This window comes from Erinaceus europaeus, chromosome 12 (assembly GCF_950295315.1).
Source record: "Erinaceus europaeus chromosome 12, mEriEur2.1, whole genome shotgun sequence".
NCBI classification, from domain to species: Eukaryota; Metazoa; Chordata; class Mammalia; order Eulipotyphla; family Erinaceidae; genus Erinaceus; species Erinaceus europaeus.
The window spans coordinates 46,732,800-46,755,511 of NC_080173.1; positions in this window are offsets into that span (position 1 = coordinate 46,732,800).

Below are 22,712 nucleotides of genomic sequence, written 5' to 3' on the forward strand. Positions count from 1 at the left end.
AAGTGTGTTTACATGATATATAAGTGGGAGTACCCTATGGTTATGTAAAATATGTATTTTACTTTCTTTTTTCTTTCCTTATATTTATTTATTCCCTTTTGTTGCCCGTGTTTATTTATTTACTCCTTTTTGTTGCCTTTGTTTTATTGTTCTAGTCATTATTGTTGTTATTGATGTCGTTGTTGATAGGACAGAGAGAAATCGAAAGAGGAAGGGAAGACAGAGGGGGAGAGAAAGATAGACACCTGCAGACCTGCTTCACTGCCTGTGAAGCAACTCCCCTGCAGATGGGGAGCCAGGGACTGGAAATGGGATTCTTATGCCCATCCTTGCGCTTTGCGCCATGTGTGCTTAACCCACTGCGCTACTGCCTGACTCCCCAGTATTTTACTTTCTTTTCTAATAATTCTGTGGGAGAGTCAGGGCCTAATGCATGCATTATTTCACAATTCTGAGTCTTTTTTTGTTTTGCCACCTGGATTATCAGTGGAATTCTGCCTATATGACTCCACCATCCAGGCTCTCTCTCTCTCTCCCTCTCTCTATTCTTTTAAAATCTTTAAAAAATATTTATTTATTTATTTATTTCCTCCAGGGTTATTGCTGGGCTTGGTGCCTGCACCATGAACTCACCACTCCTGGAGGCCATGTTTTCCCCCTTTTGTTGCCCTTGTTGTTGTAGCCTTATTGTGGTTATTATTATTGCCATTGTTGATGTTATTCGTTGTTGGATAGGACAGAGAGAAATGGAGAGAGTAGGGGAATACAGAGAGGGGGAGACAAAGATAGACACCTGCAGACTTGACTGTGAAGCAACTCCCCTGCAGGTGGTGAGCCAGGGGCTGGAACCGGGATCCTTACGGCGGTCCTTGCGCTTTGCGCCACATGTGCTTAACTCACTGCACCACCGCCCGACCCCCTAAAAATATTTATTTTATTTATTCCTTTTTGTTGCCCTTGTTTTATTGTTGTAGTTATTATTGTTGTTATTGATGTCATCGTTGTTGGATAGGACAGAGAGAAATGGAGAGAGGAGGGGAAGACAGAGGGGGAGAGAAAGATAGACACCTGCTTCACTGCCTGTAAAGTGACTTCCCTACAGGTGGGGAGCCGTGGACTCAAACTGGGATCCTTACTCCAGTACACACACACACACACACACACACACACACACACACACACACGGTGTGTGTGTGGCAGTACTATTCTACCACTTGTGAAGCTTCTTCTGTGCGAGTGCTCCCTGTCCTCATACATGGCAAAATACAACCTTCTACTGGGTGAGTTACCTTCCAGTTCTTTGAGCTGCTCTTGATTCTTTCAGATAGAGATGAGTGAGGGGGGGGGTGCCAGGAGAGGAGACACCACAGCACCAGAGGCTTCCTCCTTGCCACTGTGTGGCAATTCCCACACTCCCCATGTAGTGTTGGGTTCATACCTAAGGGGTACACATGATAAGGCAAGAACTGTACCCAATGAGTTTTTTCTCTCCAACTCCACTTTAATTCTCCTCCTCCTCCTCCTCTTCTGCCTCTAGGGTTACCACTGGGACTCAGCGCCTGAACTACAAATCCACTGCTCCTGGTGGCCAATTTTGTTTGTTTTATTGGATAGGACAGAGAGAAATTGGGAGATGAAGTGAAGATAGATATAGACACCCACACACCTGTTTCACTGCTTGTGAAGCAGCTCTCTTGCAGGTGGGAAGCCGGGGGGCTCAAGCCCAAGTCCTTCCACTTAGTACTATGTGTGCACTTAAGTATGTGCTTGGCATTAATATGTCCCCACCTTTTTTTTTTTTTTAACCAGAGCCCTACTCAGCTCTGACTTATGGAGGTATAGGGCATTGAACCTGGGGCCTTGTCCATTAAGAGTCTGTTTGCATAACCATTATGCTATCTCCCTCACCCTTCTTCTTCTTCTTTTTTTTTTTTAGTTTCTTCTTTTATGAAATTTTTTTTTTTTTTTTTTTTTTTGCCACCAGGGTTATTGCTGGGTCTCAGTACCTGCACCATGAATCCACTGCTCCTGGAGGCCATTTTTTCCTACCTTTGTTGCCCTTGTTGTGGTTATTATTGTTGTTGTTGATGTCGTTGTTGTTGGATAGGACCAAGAGTAAATGGAGAGAGGAGGGGAAGACAGAGAGGGGGAGAGAAAGATAGACACCAGCAGACCTGCTTCACCGCTTGTGAAGCGACTCCCCTGAATGTGGGCAGCCGGGGCCTCTAACCGGGATCCTTACTCCAGTCCTTGAGCTTTGCGCCACGTGCACTTAACCCACTCCACTGCGCTACCGCCCGACCCCCAAGTTTTAGTTTTGATGCAAAGCAAAATAAAGCATGACTTTATTAGAAATTAAGAAAAATATGTTTTCTGTTACTTTAACCTCATAGGTTACAATTTATGCTAACATTTGGTTTCACTGTGACCATAATTCCTACATTTAAATTGATAGGACTCATAATGAACAAAATGACAGAGAAGAAAGGGCATTATTTTATTTTGCCTCATTTTTATTTGTGATTAACAGTAGGTTACAAGATTATATGATTACAGTGTATAGTTTCTCTTTTTTATTTTTTTATGATCTTTATTTATTTATTGGATAGAGACAGCGAGAAATTAAGAGGAGAGGAGATAGAGAGGGAGAGAGACTGAGAGACACCTACAGACCTGCTTCACCGCTCTCAAAGCTTTCCCCCTGCAGATGGGGACCAGAGGCTCAGACCTGAGTCCCTGCGCTCTGTAACATGTGCACTCACCCAGGCATGCCACCACCCGGCCCCACAGTGTATAGTTTCACACCACACCCACCACCCAAGTTTTATGTCCCCATCCTCACACTACCCACAGGTAACCACCATAGTTCTTATGAAGCTTTAGGAACAGTTGGTTTGCTTTTATTGGTTTTCTTTTTTGGAAGTTCGTATGTTTCAGTTCTCTAGATTTCACATATAAGTGAAACTTTCCAGTAGTTGTCTTTCATTTCTTTACTTATTTTGCTAGTCATAATCCCCTCAAGTTCTATCCATATTGTCCCAAAGGACACAATTCAAAAAAGATTTATTTATTAATGAGAGAACCAAAACACCACTCATATATGGGTGCCAGAGATAAAACTTGGTATGTCATGCATGCATGTCCAGTGTTCACCATGTGCCAAATCCCAGGTAGTTGTTCTTTATTTTATTGTAAAAATTGCATTTTTAAACATATGAAAGCAGGAGGGACAAGAACCGGAGCGTCTCTTGGCACATGGTATGCCAGGATTGAATTCAGGGCCTCATATTTGAGAGTCCAACACTTTATTCATTGCAACACCTCTCAGGCTACATGAAAGTTGTACCTTTTCCCCATTCTTAGAGTAAACATGACTTCTGTTTAATTCATGATATATTTGTGTTAGTTATTTTTTTAAATATTTATTTATTTTCCCTTTTGTTGCCCTTGTTGCTTTATTGTTGTCGTTGTTATTGATGTCATCGTTGTTAGATAGGACAAAGAGAAATGGAGAGAGATGGGGAAGACAGAGAGGGAGAAAGATAGACACCTGCAGACCTGCTTTACCACTTGTGAAGTGACTCCCCTGCAGGTGGGGAGCTGGGGCTTGAACTGGGATCCTTACACCAGTCCTTACACTTTGTGCCATGTGTGCTGTGCTACCGCCCGACTCCCTTGTGTTAGTTATTTTATCAGAGTTTTTTGTTTTGTTTTGTGGTGCTAGGGCCTTGTTGGGGGGGGGGGGACACTGCAGTACTGAAGCTTGCCAGTGGGACACTCAGCGCTATGGTGCTAGGGTTCCAACCTGGGTTCCAACTCATGGCAAGAGCTATCTTCTTGCCACAGGGTGTTGTTTGTTGTTGTTTTTAAGATTCTTCTGTACCAAACTTTTGTGCTTTTATGGTATCACAATTTTTTTATGATGAAATTAAAAAATGTTTCCAATGTAATAAGGTATTATCTGTCCTACCACTGATTTACTATGCTTAATAAGAAATTGATTTAAGGGAGTTGGGCTGTAGAGCAGCGGGTTAAGTGCAGGTGGCGCAAAGCTCAAGGACCAGAGTAAGGATCTAGGTTCGAGCCCCCGGCTCCCACCTGCAGGGGAGTCACTTCACAGGTGGTGAAGCAGGTCTGCTGGTGTTTATCTTTCTCTCGCCCTCTGTCTTCCCCTCCAACAATGTCGATATTAATAACAACAACAATAATGACTAAAACAATAGAACAATAAGGGCAACAAAAAGGAATAAATAAATAAATATTAAAAAAAGAAACTATTTTAAAAAAAGAAATTGAGGGAGTCGGGCGGTAGCGCAGCAGGTTAAGCGCACATGGGGCAAAGCGCATGGACCAGCCTAGGGATCCCGGTTCAAGCCCCCGGCTCCCCACCTGCAGGGGAGTAGCTTCACAGGCGGTGAAGCAGGTCTGCAGGTATCTGTCTTTCTCTCCCCCTTCTGTCTTCCCCTCCTCTCTCCATTTCTCTTTGTCCTATCCAACAACAGTACAACAATAATAATAACTACAACAACAATAAAAAAACAAGGGCAACAAAAAAGGGGAATAAATAAATATTAAAAAAAAAGAAAGAAATTGATTTAAAAATTTTAGCACTGGGTCCTCAAACATGCAAGAGTCCACTGCTCCAGGGTTCTTTCTCTTTTATTCTTTTTTTCCCTCCCTCTCTTGTTTCTTTCCTTCCTTCCTTTCTTTCCCCCACCAAGACTTTCACTAGGGCACGGTTGTTTTTTCACTTATTTCAAACAGAGATAAAGAGTGACAAGGAGTGAAACCATAGCACCAGAGCTTTTCTGGTGAACTGTTAAAGTCCCCACCCCCTCTAAAATGGTAATAGAAACAAGTCTAAGAGCAAACAGACTGAAATAGTGTTACCTGTTTGAATTACCCTGTGATCAAACAAGGTGTGAATAGACCAAGTAGTCCTGGAACTATCTATATTCATCCCCTCCACCACAGTTCCCCCATGGCTCACGAGTGATACATGGCTGAATATGTTTTACTTTTAACCACATGTTGCAGCAAAGTAATTTTCAAACTCTTTTCACATGTTGGAATCAAAGTAAGTTTTATGCTATGTTGTCTAATCTGAGCTGACATATGTAATGTGATTCTTCTCCCCTCAACATATTTGAAATGTTTAAGAGAAAAGGAAAAAGAAAGAAAGAAAGAAAGAAAGAAAGAAAGAAAGAAAGAAAGAAGAAAAGAAAAATGAAAGAAAAGGAAAGGAGCTGGGCAGTGGTGTACCCAGTTAAGCACACATAGTCGGAAGCACAAGGACCCATGCAGGGAACTGCGTTTGAGCCCCCATGTCGCATCTGCAAAGGGGTTGCTTCACAAGCGACGAAACAGGTCTGCAGAGAGAAATCGAGAGAGGAGAGGAAGACAGAGAGAGGGGGAGAGAAAGACAGACACCTGCAGACCAGCTTCACCAATTGTGAAGCGACACCCCCCCCCTTGTAGGTGGGGAACCAGAAGCTGGAACCCGGATCCTTGAGGCTGTTTCCTGCGCTTTGCACCGTGCATGCTTAACCCGCTACACTACCGCCCAGCCCCTCTAGCCCCTTATTTTATAGACTCCTCTTCAGATATGTACTCCCCTCCCCATTTTCCTCTGCTAATTACATCAGTCTTGTCAAGGCCCCACTAGTGTCCAGTGGTGATAAGCTATTTGCAATTATACATCAACAATAGAGTGAGAAATTCTTCAGCCGGATTATATCTTGCTCATCTTTGTAAGCTTCAGCACTTAGCACAGCACCTGGAACTTAGTAACTTCTCAGTAAATATTTGTTGAGTGAATGAGTGATGAAACTGAGGCCTAGGGACAGGAAGTGACTTGCCTAAGATCACACATCTAGTTAGTAACAGCCTTCTGAGAATTTGGTGATGATAACATTTTAATGATATAGCATTGCTCAAAAGCACATAGTGAGAGGCCTGTCAGAACTGAATGGAGCAGAGAGGTAGATAGTATAATGGTTATGCAGAGACTCTCATGCCTAAGACACTGAAGTCCTGGGTTCAGTCCACTGTACCACCATAAACCAGAGCTGAGCAGGGCTTTGGTAAAACAAAACAAAACAATTGGGGAGTCGGGCTGTAGTGCAGCGGGTTAAGCGCAGATGGCGCAAAGCACAAGGACCGGCATAAGGATTCCGGTTCGAACCCCGGTTCCCCACCTGCAGGGGAGTCCCTTCACAGGCGGTGAAGCAGGTCTACAGGTGTCTGTCTTTCTCTCCCCCTCTCTGTCTTCCCTCCTCTCTCCGTTTCTCTCTGTCCTATCCAACAACGACGACAACAACAATAATAACTACAACAATAAAACAACAAGGGCAACAAAAGGGAATAAATAAATAAAATAAAATATATTAAAAAATTGAACTGGTCTTGGAATAAAACTGTTTTCCACAGAACTGGAAACTCATGAGCTTGTCCCCAGCATCAAGGGCTGACTGTGAGAGAGATGTTTTCAGCCTGCTTGCTTTCTTGCTTTTACCTAAAAGTTTTCTTTTTCTTATTTTATTTTATTTTTTAAATATTTTTTAGTATTTATGTATTTATTTACTCCCCTTTTGTTGCCCTTGTTTTATTGTTGTAGTTATTATTGTTGTCTGTCTTCGTAGTTGGGTAGAACAGAGAGAAATGGAGAGAGGAGGGGAAGACAGAGAGGAGGAGAGAAAGATAGACACCTGCAGACCTGCTTCACCGCCTGTGAAGCGACTCCCCTGCAGGTGGGGAGTTGGGGGCTCGAACCATGATGCTTATGCCGGTCCTTGCGCTTTGTGCCACCTGTGCTTAACCCGCTGCAATACCGCCCAACTCCCCTTATTTTATTTTGTCACCAGCTTGTCTCTGGAGCTCACTGCCTTCATGGGGACTTAACCACTCCCAACAGTCATGTTTTCCCTTTCTTTTTTTCCTTTCCTTTAAAAGTTTTTTTTTTTTCTTTATTCACAGTTGACAGTAAAATACAGTTGTTCATACATGCATAATATTTTCACATAACAATAAAACTGGGGGGTCGGGTGGTAGCCCAGTGGGTTAAGCGCACATGGTACAAAGTGCAAGGATAGATGAGGGGAAGACAGAGAGGAGGAGAGACCTCCTTCACCACTTGTGAAGTGACCTCCTTGCAGGGGGGGAGCTGGGGGCTCAAACCTGGATCCATACACCGGTCCTTGGCTTCGTGCCATGTGCATTTAACCGTCAGCACTACCACCAGGCACTCTTATAGCAGATTCTTAAGGAGGTCTCTGAATCAGAAAAGGTAAGAGAACTTGATGTGGAGCAAAGCAGAAGGAATGTGTGCATTTATGGGGGGGTCTCATTCACACGCAGGGCTATAAGTGAATGGAGCTGGGTAATGCAGTAATGATCAGGTTGGTGGCTCAGGGTCTTTGGATTCATAGCTGCCACAAGATTCAAGTGGTAGTGCACCCATGTTATCATGCACAGGGACCTGGGTCCAAGCTCCCACTCCCCACCTGCGGGGGGAAGCTTCATGAGTGGTGAAGCAGGGCTGCAGGTGATTCTCTTTCCTCCCTCTTAATCTCCCTCTCCCCTCTCAATTTCTCTCTGCCCTACCAAATCAAATCAAATCAATAAATATTTTTAAAATAGCTATGGCATCATGTGATAATCATAGTTACCCCAAAGCAGGTACACACATAAATATTAGCAGTAGTGATTGGGTGGTCTGGGAGGTGGAGCAGTGGATGAAACATTGGATTCTCAACCATGAGGTCCTGAGTTCGATCCCCGGTAGCACATGTACCAGAGTGATGTCTGCTTCTTTCTCTTCTCTTATCTCTCTCATGAATAAATAAATTCTTGAAGAAGAAGAAGAAGAAGAAGAAGAAGAAGAAGAAGAAGAAGAAGTAGAAGAAGAAGAAGAAGAAGGAGAAGAAGGAGAAGAAGGAGAAGAGGAAGTGATAGGAGGCCAGGGAAATTGATCATTTAGTAGAATATCAGACTTGTATGCCTGAGGTTCTGTTTGATCACTGATACCACATGGTGCTCTGGATAGTATCTTTATTTCTCTCTGTCTTATGTGAAACTCTGTCACTCTCATGTGTCTCTGTCTCTCAGTTTCTCTCTGTTCTAGCAAATAAAATGCAAAGAAAAAAAAGGGGGATGGAGTGCACACCAGAGGTGGTCAATTTGTTAACTGTTTGTACTGAGCTCTAGTGATAACCCTGGCCGCAATATAAATAAATAAATAAATAAATAAATAAATAAATAAATAAATAAATAAAATTTTAAGTAGTAGTTGGAAACCTCATAAATGAGCAGGGGATAACTGAAGCATAAACAAAGAAACAGTCACGGGAGTCGAGCAGTAGTGCAGTGGGTTAAGCGCATGTGGCACAAAGCACAAGGACAGGAGTAAGGAACCTGGTTCGAGCCCCAGCTCCCCACTTGCAGGAGAGTTGCTTCACAAGCGGTGAAGCAGGTCTGCAGGTATCTGTCTTTCTCTCCCCTTCCCCTCCTCTCTCCATTTCTTTCTGTCCTATCCAACAATGACAACATCAATAACAACTACAACAATAAACAACAAGGGCAACAAAAGGGAATAAATAAATTAAAAAAAAAAAAGAAAAGAAACAGTCACTGTGACGAGATTCTTGAACATAGACGGAGGCTGGGGCAGAGTGTTATGGTGTTTTTAGGACTTTACAATCCACATAAGGGTCAGGTCATGTGGATCTCTGGGAATCATGTTACATTTTAGAGAAGGTTGTTCCTTGGCTATAGGCAGAGGATCCTTTTAAACTTTATCACCTAAGTTATGTTGTAGAAGTAGTAGACTGGCCTTTGTTAGCCCTTGACCCAAATCCTATTATGTTCATTTCTATCTTTCTCATGAACCTTAGGGCATATTATTTTTATTTTAATGAGAGAGATAGAAAGATGCAGGAAGAGAGATACAGAGACAGAGACCCTAGAGCACTGCTCAGCTCTGGGTTATGGTGGTGCTGGGGGTTGAACTGGGACTTGGGGTCTTTTTTTTTCTTCTTTTGCCTCCAGGGTTGTTGCTAGGGCCAGCACTATGAATACACTGCTCCTGGGGGTCATTTTTTCCTTTTTTTTTTTTTTTAATTTTATTGGGTAGGACAGAGGGAAACTGAGATGGGAGGATGGAGTAGAAAGGGAGAGAGAAATAGGGACACCTGCAGACTTGTTTCATCACTTGTGAAGTGTGCCCCTGCAGGTGGAGAGCTGGGTCTTGAACCCTAGTCCTTGTAGATCCTTGAACATAGTACTATGTTCACTGAACCAGGCATGCTGCCTCCCTACCCCCAGACGTTGGGTCTTCAGGTATGAAAATCTTCTGCATAACCATTATGCTTTTTCCTAACCCTGTATAGTCTCACATTTCATGCCACCCCACTGTGGCCAATGCCCACTGTAATTCATTTCTGTCTCTGTGGCCCAGGCTGATGGGAAACTCAGCCTGGGCTACCATTTCCAGAACTGAAATCTAAGTGGGTGAAAGATAAGTTGGGAGGGCAGTTTTTTCTAAGTTCCAAAATCCTAAGCAAGGATGAAATATAGAGGAATTAATAATTCTTAGAGACCTGTAGCTCAGGGAAAAAAAGAAAGATCATTTTTAAGTCTTTGAGTAAAGATTTGGGGTTGTTTGGTCTAGCTTTTCCCCCCATTAGTTCAGTTGTAGTTAGTTAATTGCTGGGAATCTTTCTCCCTTGTCACTATCTCCTTCTTCCTGCCATCTTTTTTGATGGTTGTGTTCCTTGAATCAGGAAAACCATTGCAAAGCTGTCCTAGAGGAACACAGCCAGTTGGCAACTTTGCTTTACCATGTGGGTGACCTTCTGACTGTGTCAGCTCTGACTGTCCCATTCCCCATCTGGCCAGTACCTTCCTCTGATACTTTGTTTTGCTGCAGCTCTCTGGGGATCCAATTCATGATTCATGACCATTATTTCATCTTGTAGGAAGTAAAATACTCACCACTACTACTTTGTTTCTATTCAGGCACTTATGGCACCTGGTATAATGTATCCATTGGGAACATCTCCAAGGGATCAAATATCAGAAATCCAGCTACCTTATGTTTATTTGGTTCTGATACCATAAGCTATTTAGTGTAAGAAATTTTAGGTATAATTTCTATGTCATGGACAAAAAGAATTGAAAAAATAATTCAAATACTGGTCATGAATCATGAATTGGATTGTAGAGAGCTGCAGCAAAACAAAGTATCAGTAGAAGGTATTGACCAGATGGGAACAGGAACAGGGTTTCCTGTGCACAGAAGCATTGTATTCACAGGATTAGGGCTCCCCAATCCAGAAATCACACCTCCACCTCCAATTCTTGTTTTTTGCTTTTTCCTTAGCACTGCTCAGCTCTGGTTTATAGTGGTGTGGGGAGAGTGAATTTTGGATCCTCAGGTATGAAAGTCTTTTTGCATAGCCACTATACTGTCTCCCACATCTGAAAAAAGGACTATTAATTCACAGCGGGGACAACATTGCCGGAACAACAGGAACAGGATACTGCTATCCCTGAAAAAGTTTACTGTTGCTTTCAGTGGGAAACTAATTGTCCCTCATTGTTTCACTATGGTTACATTTTCATCAGAAAAATAAAAGATATTCCATATAGAGAAGTAATTTTTGTTTTGTTTTTTTACCAGAACACTGCTCAACTTTGATTTATGGTGGTGTGGGGGATTGAACCTGGGAATTTGGAGCCTCAGGCATGAGAGCCTCTTTGCATAGACACAACTCTATCTACCCCTGCCCGAGAAGTAAGTTTTCCCCATAGCTAGTCTCTCTCTGTAGGTCCCATAAATTAAAAAATTAAAGAATTCTTTTTGCTGGGAATATATATTTTTAATTTTAATTAGTTTATTTGATAGAGACAGAAATTGTGAAGGGAGGAGATAGAGGGAAAGAAACAGAGACACATACATCTGTCTACTTCATCACTCATGAAGCTTTACCCCGGCAGATGGGGACAAGGGGCTTGAACCTGGGTCCTTGAGCCACTGTAATGTGTGTGCTTAACCAGGTATGCTACCATCTGGCCCCCTTGATGGAAATACTTGTATAATGTGTTCTTTATTCCTCTTTTCTCCCCCAAGATTTAAGCTTTTTAAATTTTTTTATTATCATTATTTATTGGATAGAGACAACTAGAAATTAAGAGGAAGGGGGAGATAGGGAGAGGGATAGAGAGACACCTGCAGCACTGCTTCACCACTTGCCCGAACATCGGTCCTTGTGTATTGTAACATGTGCGCTCAACCAGGTACACTACCACTTGGCTCCCCAATATTTAAGTATTTATTAATGAGAGAAAAAGAGCGAAGCAGATCATCACTTTAGCACAAGCAATGCGGAGAACTGAACTCAGGATCTCATGCTTGTGAGTTCAATTCTATATATTTATTTACTTATTTTACTCTTTTTTTTCTTTGCCTCCAGGGTTATTGCTGGGGCTCGGTGACTGCACTACGAATCCACTGCTCCTGGAGGATATTTTCCCTTATGTTGCCCTTGTTGTTTATCTTTGTTGTTGTTATCATTATTACTATTGGTGTCATTGTGGTTGGATAAGACAGAGAGAAATCGAGAGAGGGTGGGAAGACAGAGAAGGGGAGAGAAAAAACCTGCAGACTTGCTTCACCGCCCGTGAAGTGACTCCCTTGCAGGTAGGGAGCCAGGGGCTTGAACTGGGATTCTCTCTCTCTTTTTTTTTTGGATAGGACAGAGAGAAATGGAGAGAAGAGGGGAAGGCACAGAGGAGGAGAGAAAAATAGACACCTGCAGACTTGTTTCATTGCTTGTGAAGTAACCCCCCTGCAGGGGGGGAGCTGGGGGGCTTAAACCGGGATCCTTACGCCAGTCCTTGCGCTTCACGCCATTTACGCTTAACCCACTGTGCTACCGCCCGACCCCCTATGTCACCTTTTTCATTGAGATAGACAGACACAGAGAGGAGGGAGACCACAGTACCAAGCTTTCTGTTTCCATAGCACTTCCCATGAAGTGCCAGTGTTTGAATCTGGGTTGAGTATATGGTAATGGGCATACCCGTAACTTCTAATCCTTCAGTTATTTACTTTTACCAGAGCACTGCTCAGCTCAGGTTTATGGTGGTTCAGGGGACTGAAGCTGGGACTTTGGAGCCTCAGACATGACAGTTTCTTTGCATAACCATTATGCTATCTACTCCTACCCTCTTCATTTATTATTTTTTTTTGGAGAGTGACCTGAGCCTCTGTAACATGTGGTAGTGCTAGAGATAAACTGTGTTTACTTTAAAGTCCCTAGTGACTCCTTTCTTATTTCAAACTTGTGTTCATCTAGGAGTCAGCACATAAAAGCAGATCAGACTTTTGTTTAAAACAAGAACATTTTAAAAAATATTTATTTATTTATTTATTCCCTTTTGTTGCCCTTGTTGTCTTTTTATTGTTGTAGTTATTGATGTTGTCATTGTTGGATAGGACAGAGAGAAATGGAGAGAGGAGGGGGAGAGAAAGATAGACACTTGCAGACCTGCTTCACGGCTTGTGAAGTGATCTTCCTGCAGGTGGGGAGCTGGGGGCTTGAACCAGGATCCTTACACCGTTCCTTGAGCCTTGCGCCACCAACAATGAACCTGCTGCGCCTACCACCCGACTCCCCAAAAACATTTGTTTTATAATGTGCTGGCCAGACTGATGTGTTGGCCTTGTCATACATTTAATCTTGCTTCCAGCCTGGCCACTAGAGGAAGCTTCAGTGCTATGTTATCTTTTATTTCTCCCTCTGTCTCTCTTTTTCTTTCTTTTTTTTTTTTTCCTCCAGGGTTATTGCTGGGGCTCTGTGACTGCACTATGAATCCACTGCTCCTGGAGGCTATTTTTTTTCCTTTTTGTTGCCCTTGTATTTTTATAGTTGTTGTGGTTATTATTATTGTTGTTATTGATGTCATCGTTGTTGGATAGGACAGAGAGATGAGGAAGACAGAGGGGGGAGAGAAAGATAGACCCCTGCAGACCTGCTTCACCGCTTGCAGGTGGGAAGCTGGAGGCTCGAACCAGGATCCATCCCTATGCCAGTCCTTGCGCTTTGTGCTATGTGCACTTAACCCACTGTGCTACCGCCCAGCCCCATCTCTTTTTCTATCTGAAAAAGTCAACCCAGAGTGGTGAAATGACAATGATGAACAAAAAAAAAGTTGTTAGGGAGGCAGCTTAGTGGGCAAAGTATCCACCTTGCAAACATGGGGCCCTAGGTTCAATTCCTGGCTATATATTCTTTCTCACTCTCATAAAATAAATATTAAAATAGAAGTAAGTAGGCAGGGTTGGGAAGATACCATAGTGGTTTATGTAACAGATATTTGGGCCTGAGAATCAAAGGTCCCAGGCTCAATTCCTGGCATGTCTATGAACCAGAGCTCAGAAGTGCTCTGGTTAAAAATAATAATGGGGGGGGGGGGTTGTAGGGTCTTAGCGCAGTGGGTTAAGCGCACGTGGTCCGAAGCACAAGGACCAGCATAAGAATCCCGGTTTGAGCCCCCAGCACCAAACTTGCAGCAGAGTCACTTCACAGGCGGTAAAGCAGGTGTGCAGGCGTTTTTCTCTCCCCTCTCTGTCTTCCCCTCTTCTCTCCATGTCTCTCTCTCCTATCCAACAACGATGACAACAATAACTACAATAAAAAACAAAAAAGGGAATAAATAAATATTAAAAAATAACTACAACAATAAAACAAGGGCAACAAAAATAAATATATAAACAAATATTAAAGTGTTAAAAATAATAATAGTGATAATAATTTTTATTAATTTCATGAGGAAAAAGAAAGAGGCCGGGGGTCAGGCGGTATCGCAGCGGGTTAAGCACACATGGCGCAAAGCGCAAGAACCGGCATAATGATCTGGTTCGAGCCCCGGGCTCCCCACCTGTAGGGGGGTGGCTTCAGGAGCGGTGAAGCAGGCCTGCAGGTGTCTTATCTTTCTCTCCCGCTCTCTGTCTTCCCCTCTTCTCTCCATTTCTCTCTGACCTATCCAACAACAATGACATCAATAATAACAACAGTAATAATAACCACAACAAAGATAAAAAAAAAAAAGGCAACAAAATAGAAAAAAAATAGCCTCCAGTAGCAGTGGATTCGTGGTGCAGACACTGAGCCCCAGAAATAACCCTGGAGGCAACTAAATAAATAAATATAAAAATAAAGAAAAAAAGAAAGAGGCCAGGCTGGGGAAATGGCATAAAGGTTATGCGAAAAGACTTTAATGCCTTCCAGGTTCAATCCCCAGCACCACCATAAGCCAGAACTGTCTCTCTCTCTCTCTCTCCCATTAAAATAAATAAAATATAGAAAAAGATTTTTTTTAAAAAGAGGCTAGAGCACCACTCAAGCTTATGTGGGTATAGTTACCACATTAGGGGGCCTGAATGAGTACATTACCATGAGCCCTGACCCCTTTTGAGCCCTTGCTTCCCACCTGTGGGGATGGGGGTGGGGCACGCTTCATGAATAATGAAGCAAGTTTGAAGGTGTCTCTCTTTCTGTCTATCATTCCCTCCCCTCTCAATTTCTCCCAGTCCTATCAAATACAATAGAAAGGAAGAAAAATTGAAAAAATTGGCCATATTGAGTGGTGGATTTGTCATGCAGACCCCGAGGCCCAGTAATAATCCTGGAGGCAAACGTGTGTGTGTGTGTGTGTGTGTGTGTGTGTGTGTGTGTGTGTGTGTGTGTGTGTGTGTGTGTGTGTGTGTGAACTAGGGAGTCGTGTGCCCAGTTAAAGGCACATATTACTAAACGCAAGGACCTGGGCTCGAGCCTCCACTCCCCACTTATGGGGGGTCTGCTTCATGAACAGTGAAGCAGGTCTGCAGGTGTCTTTTTCTCCCTCTTTATTTCCCTATCCTCTCCCGATTTCTATAAAAAAAAAAATTAGAAAGAAAAAAAAAAAGGCCACAGAGGGAGTGGGGCAGTGACGCAGCGGGTTAAGTGCACGTGGTGCAAAGCGCAAGGACCGGCATAAGGATCCCTGTTCGGCTCCCCACCTGCCTGGGAGTCACTTAACAGGTGGTGAAGCAGGTCTGCAGGTGTCTATCTTTCTCTCGCCGTTTCTGTCTTCCCCTCCTCTCTCCATTTCTCTCTGCCCTATCCAACAACAATGACATCAATAACCACAATATTAAACAACAAGGGCAGCAAAAGAGAAAATAAATAAATATAAAAACATTTTTAAAAAAAGCCACCTAAGTGGTGGTAGTTTTGTAATGTTGGCACCTAGCCCCAGCGACCCTGGAGACAATACAAAAAAATTACCACTTAGGAGTCAGACGGTAGCCCAGCGAGTTAAGCCCACATGGCATCAAAGCTCAAGGACCCGCGTAAGGATCCCGGTTGGAGACCCTGGCTCTGCAGGTGTCTATTTTTCTCTCCCCCTCCCTGTCTTCCCTTCCTCTCTCCATTTCTCTCTGTCCTAGCCAACAACAATGGCATTAATAATAATAACTACAACAATAAAACAACAAGGGCAACACAAAGGGAATAAGTAAATAAATATATTTTTTAAATTACCACTTAAGCCTGGGGCTTCAAGCATGTAAACCCACTCTTCCTGCTGAACTTGGGGTGCTCTACGTCTTCAGCAAACCCAAGAAACTAGCACTTTATATATATATTTTTTTAATTAATTTTTTATTTTTTTATTTCTTTATTGGGGAATTAATGTTTTACATTCAACAGTAAATACAATAGTTTGTACATGCATAACATTCCCCAGTTCCCCATTTAACAATACAACTCCCACTATGTCATTTATCATCCTTCATGGACCTGTATTCTCCCCACCCACCCACCCCAGAGTCTTGTACTTTGGTGCAATACGCCAATTCCATTTCAGGTTCTACTTGTGTTTTCTTTTCTGATCTTGTTTTTCAACTTCTGCCTGAGAGTGAGATCATCCCATATTCATCCTTCTGTGTCTGAATTATTTCACTTAACATGAATTTTTCAAGGTCCACCCAAGATCGGCTGAAAACGGTGAAGTCACCATTTTTTACAGCTGAGTAGTATTCCATTGTGTATATATACCACAACTTGCTCAGCCACTCATCTGTTGTTGGACACCTGGGTTGCTTCCAGGTGAAACTAGCACTTTTGTCGAAAGATGTTTATCAACAGTGCTGTTGAGTCCTATGCAATTAGGAAACACTTAAAGTATTTTTTTATATTTCCTTTTTTGGTTACAGGTGCTTTGTCAATCTATTATATTATATTTATAGAAATTCAGTCCAGAAGCTTAAACTATGTGACAGTCAAAGACAACAGTTATTTGTCAAAACAATAATATTTAAAAAAATCGATGTGTAGCCAGAGGTTTTTTTCTTTTCTTTCTTTTTTTTTTTTTTTTTTTTTTTTTGCTTCTAGGGTTATCACTGGGGTTTAGCTACAGTTTTCCATCTACTTTCCCCCTTTATATCATTGTTGTCTTTTCTCATATATCTTACTTATTTCAGATAGAGACAGATAGAAATTGAGAGGTAAAAACAAAAAGAAAGAAAGAAAAGAAATGAAATTGAGAGGGGAGGAGGAGATAGGGAAAAAGAGAGACACCTGCAGCCCTACTTCACTGCTTGTGAAGCTTCACCCCACCAGTGGGGACTAGGAGCTTGAATCTGGGTCCTTTGTGCATGGTAATGTGTGTACTCAACTAGGTGCACCAACTCAGACCTCAGCCTCTGGTATGAGAGCTATCTGCATATCTCCCAACTCTCCCAATTCACTCCTTTATGTTTTAATTTATAACAAAGTGTCTGCCTTTCATAATCACCTATCTTGATTACTTTTTAAAAATTTATTTTATTTATTTTTATTTCTTTATTGGGGAATTAATGTTTTACATTCAACAGTAAATACAGTAATTTGTACATGCATAACATTCCCCAGTTTCCCATATAACAATACAACCCCTACTAGGGTTGTATTGTTACATACAATAACAATAAACCTGTATTCTCCCTACCCACCCACCCCAGAGTCTTGTACTTTGGTGCAATACACCAATTCTAGTTCAGGTTCTCCTTGTGTTTTTCATTTCTGATCTTGTTTTTCAACTTCTGCCTGACAGTGAGATCATCCCATAGTCATCCTTCTGTTTCTGACTTATTTCACTTAACATGAATTTTTCAAGGTCCATCCAAGATTGGCTGAAAACGGTGAAGTCACCATTTTCTATAGCTGAGTAGTATTCCATTGTGTATATATACCACAACTTGCTCAGCCACTCATCTGTTGTTGGACACCTGGGTTGCTTCCAGGTTTTGGCTATTACAAATTGTGCTGCCAAGAACATATGTGTACACAAATCTTTTTGGATGGATGTGTTGGGTTCCTTAGGATATATCCCCAGGAGAGGAATTGCAGGGTCATAGGGTAGGTCCATTTCTAGCCTTCTGAGAGTTCTCCAGACTGTTCTCCACAGAGGCTGGACCAATTGACGTTCCCACCAGCAGTGTAGAAGGGTTCCTTTGACCCCACACTCTCTCCAGCATTTGCTGCTGTTACCTTTTCTGATGTATGACATTCTCACAGGAGTGAAGTGATATCTCATTGTTGTCTTTATTTGCATTTCTCTGACAATCAGAGACTTGGAGCATTTGTTCATGTGTTTCTCGGCCTTTTGGATCTCTTCTGTGGTGAATATTCTGTCCATGTCCTCCCCCCATTTTTGGATGGGGTTATTTGTTGTCTTGTTGAGTTTGGCAAGCTCTTTATATATGTTGGTTATTAAACTCTTGTCTGATGTATGGCATGTAAAGATCTTTGCCCATTCTGTGAGAGGTCTCTTGGCTTGGGTAGTGGTTTCTTTTGCTGTGAAGAAGCTTTTTAATTTGATGTAGTCCCGTAGGTTTATACTTGCCTTAGTCTTCTTTGTAATTGGATTCGTTTCATAAAAATTTTTTATATTTATTTACTTTCCCTTTTGTTGCCCTTGTTGTTTTTCATTGTTGTCGTAGTTATTATTGTTATTGATGTCGTCGTTGTTGGATAGGACAGAGAGAAATGGAGAGGGGAAGACAGAGTGATAGAGAAAGACAGACACCTGCAGACCTGCTTCACCACCTGTGAAGCAACTCCCCTGCAGATGGGAAGCTGGGGGCTCGAACCGGGACCCTTATGTGGGTCCTTGTGCTTTGCGCCACGTGGGCTTAATCTGCTGCGCTACTGTCTGACTCCTGATGACTTTTATAAACAAAAACTGTCTTGGGTCAGTGAAATAGCTCACTTGGATAGTGCTCTGCTTTGCCATGTGCAAAGCAGGTTTGAGTCTGACACCTACTACACTGAAGGAAGCTTCAGTGCTGTGGTGTCTCTCTGACTCTCTATGCCTCTAAAAAAATCTGTCTTAATATATTTGAGTTTGCTGTACCAGAACATCTTTGTTAGTTGGAACTTAATTATTGCAGGAATACATAGGCATTCTAAGAAATGCATGGAGTAATGTATTTGAAGAGGGAATTAGGAGGCCAGACAGTGGTGCACCGGGTTAAGCACACACAGTACAAAATGCAAGGACCTGAGCAAGGATCCCGGTTTGAGACCCTGGCTCCCCACCTGCAGCAGGGGTCACTTCACAAGTGGTGAAGCAGCTCTGCAGGAGTCTATCTTTCTCTCTCCCTATCTCCCCATTTTCTCTCAGTTTCTCTCTTATTTTTTTAAAAGGCAATTATATTACAAAAATATAATTACAACACTAGTGAAATAATGCAAACTCATGTCTCTGAGGGGTTGGAGAACAAAAGGGGAATATTGTGGCTGAGCATGGGGAGGAGTCCTTCTGAAGGCTGTACTCCCTCAGGAATGAACTGTGGTGAGGGGCTTGGGGGTACGAAAACAGTCTGCTGAGTAGAGCTGGTCTCTTTTTTTTTTAAACAATTTTATTTTTAATTAATTAATTAATTTTAATATTTATTTTATTTATTTATTCCCTTTTGTTGCCCTTGTTGTTTTTTTTATTGTTGTAGTTATTATTGTTGTTGTCGTTGTTGGATAGGACAGAGAGAAATGGAGAGAGGAGGGGAAGACAGAGAGGAGGAGAGAAAGATAGACACCTGCAGACCTGCTTCACCGCCTGTGAAGCGACTCCCCTGCAGGGGGGGAGCCGGGGTTCGAACCGGGATCCTTATGCTGGTTCTTGTGCTTTGCGCCACCTGCGCTTAACCCGCTGCGCTACAGCCCAACTCCCTAATTTATTTTTATTATCTTTATTTATTTATGGGATAGAGAGAGCCAGAAATTGAGAGGGGAGGGATGGATAGAATGGAAGAGAGAGAAAAAAAGAAAAAGAAAAAAAAAAAAAAGAAAGGAAGAGAGACAGAGAGAAACTTGAAGCCCTGCTTCACCACTCATGAAGCTTTCCCCCTGCAGGTGGGGAGCCCTGGGGGCTCGAACAGGGATCCTTGTGCACTGTAACATATGCACTCAACCAGGTGCACCACCTCCTGGCCCCTGTAGAGCTGGTCTTTGGGCGGCTCAGGGCAGGCCAGGCCATGGCTTCTGGGGCAAAGTGATAAAGAACAGACTGTTATGTGCCAATGGGAGTGGCACAGTGGGCAAGCACTGAACTCTCAAGAGTGAGATCTTGAGTTTACTCTCCAGCATCACATGTGCCAGAGTGATGGTCTAGATTTCACTCTTTTTTTCCTCATTAGTAAATATATCTTTTTATAAAATCTGCCTGATATCAGATTCTGCCAAATATTGGTTGTAGCAAAATCAGGAACAAGAGAGACTAGGAAGCAGAGTGTGTGTGTGTGTGTGTCCTTATTTTACCTGTCACTCCACCAAATGTGCCTTCTGAACCTTTGCAGTTTTTCAGGACCTTCCTCCTCTCTCAGGTGTTCCTCCCTTAAGCTACCGTGCTCTACTTGTCTGTGTACCTACTGCCTACAGGGACTGGCTGGTTTCTCCTTGTGGCCTTCTTCCTGCCTGGGCTGGGGCACAGCCTCCTTTCTCTGCATCTGGCCTTCTCTCAGCCCCCACTTGTCCCCTGTGGCAGTTGGTCCTGTCTTGAGCTTCTGCCTACCTGATAGGAAGAGAGTAGTTGCACTGGAGAACAGAACTCCAGCCCAGGTTCCTTTTGCCTGGTCTGGCCTTTACACAAGCTAGTGCTAGTGCTCTGCCTTCTCTAACTTTGCCCCTTGGAAAGTCTTCCTTCCAAATTCAAGAGCATGACAAATAATCCCTCTTCTTTTTTTTTAATTTTTTTTTTATTTAAGAAAGGATTAATTAACAAAACCATAGGGTAGGAGGGGTACAACTCCACACAATTCCCACCACCCAATCTCCATATCCCACCCCCTCCCCCGATAGCTTTCCCATTCTCCATCCCTCTGGGAGCATGGACCCAGGGTCATTGTGGGTTGCAGAAGGTAGAAGGTCTGGCTTCTGTAATTGCTTCCCAGCTGAACATGGGCGTTGACTGGTCGGTCCATACTCCCAGTCTGCCTCTCTCTCTCCCCAGTAGGGTGTGTCTCTGGGGAAGCTGAGCTCCAGGACACATTGGTGGGGTCTTCAACCCAGGGAAGCCTGGCTAGCATCCTGATGGCATCTGGAACCTGGTGACTGAAAAGAGAGTTAACATACAAAGCCAAACAAATTGTTGAGCAATCAAATAATCCCTCTTCTATGTGACTCCCACACTGGTCTCACACAGCATGTCTCTATTAAATAGTCACTACTAAAGTAAAAAAAAAAGGGGGGGCTGGCAAAACATTTTACTTGGATAGTATGCTTGCTTGTCTTTTTTAAAAATATTTATTTATTCCCTTTTGTTGCCCTTATTGTTTTATTGTTATAGTTATGATTGTCATCGTTGTTGGATAGGACAGAGGAAATGGAGAGAGGAGGGGGAAGACAGAGAGGGGGAGAGAAAGATAGACACCTGCAGACCTGCTTCACCACCTATGAAGCGACTCCCCTGTAGGTGGGGAGCCAGAGTTCGAATTGGGATCCTTATGCAGGTCCTTGAGCTTTGTGCCACGTGCGCTTACCCCGCTGCACTATCGCCCGACCCCCAGCCCTGTCTTTTGGTGGCACTGGTGATTGAACTTGGAAACCTTGGTACCTTAGGCATGTAAATCTCTTTGCTTAACCACTGTTATCTACCCAGCCCTAACAGCTATTACCATTTTTCTAACAGCATGTACTCACTTTGTGTCTGTGTTATGTTTTATTACAGTATGTACTTTTTAAATATGATGCTATCAGACTGCAGTATTGTAAATATAACCCTCATATACACTGGACAACCTTTTTTTTTATTGCAACATTTGCTTTACTGTGTTGCTCTGGAATTGGACCTGGAGTCTCTGTGATGTGTCTATGCAATCACCAGAATGAAATAAGTTCATACATCTAGTGTGCTTAGAATGTTGTATGGTTTATAGGAAATTCCCAGTAATATTTTTTCACATAAAGCATTTAAAATTGGGCAATTTTTATTCTGAGGAATTTGCATGAAAAACTAGAACAAATTATGTGACTGCCTGCAAAAATTTTATTTGCATTCATCTGTCCATCCCTAGCTTTTCAAGTATTTAACTACTTGTCACTCTAAGAGTTTTGTTAACCTATGTGATCTCTTACTAGTGTACTTATATTGCTTGTGTATTATTCTATATACATTAGTTTTAAGTATTGTAAACATTGTAAATAAATATTTAGAGTGAGACCAGAGCACCACTGCACTATGATGTCTTATTTTGGTTTTGTCTTTCTTGTTGTACGGTACTAGGCCCCAGGCATGCATTCCACTACTGAGCCATTCCCTGTAAATATATCAACTGTCAAACATGAGGTCCAGAGTTCCATCCATGGCACTGCCTATGCCAGAGTGATACTCTGGCTTTCTCTGTCTCTTGTTGATACGTCTTTTTAAAAAATGAAAGATCTACATTTATGGTGCTTCCATCTGGTGCTGGGACTCAAACCTTGGTTCCATGGCATGGGAAGGCAATGCTCCTCTGAGTAAGTTATCTTCCAGCTGTTACAATTTTTTTTTTTTGGGGGGGGGTAGTCTGTTTCAATTTAATTGATGCTCTACATTGCAGTGTGCCCATTTCCAGGGAGATCTAGAATCCTTGGGATCTAGAGCTCAGGGATAAGGTGTAATAGACTGATGCTGTCTTGCTGTGCAAGACGCCACTTTCCTACTTTCCCCCTCATCTCAGTACACTTCCCAAAGTTACAATCTCTTGAGTTTCAAATTTGTCTGTGCCACTCTATTTTTGGTTATGTGCTTCCTGTGACTAGAGCTTTGTCTCAGACATGATTGAGGGTCCCTGAGGTCACATCACACTGAGTGTTCTGGAAACAGTACCTTTAAATGGCTCGTTTTCCTCTTATTTGGTCCTGTTCCAGGCCTGAGAAGTCTGCTTTCTCTCTCTCCAGCTCTCCCGCAGCTACCCATGTCTCTCTTCAGGGACAGTAGCTTTTGTGGCTTACAGCCTTTCAGACCACAAGGATTTTTCACTACCAGCACCACCTGCTGCCCTGATTCCCAAGGCTGCCTGCCCTTCCACCTGGCCTCCCCGCTGCCCTCTAGTTGACACACTTTGGGGACTGCCACTGGCCAAGATCAGGGAGCGGCTGTACTGGTGTGGGGTTATGGGTGTTCTGGAAATAGCCTTGGGGGGAGGGCCT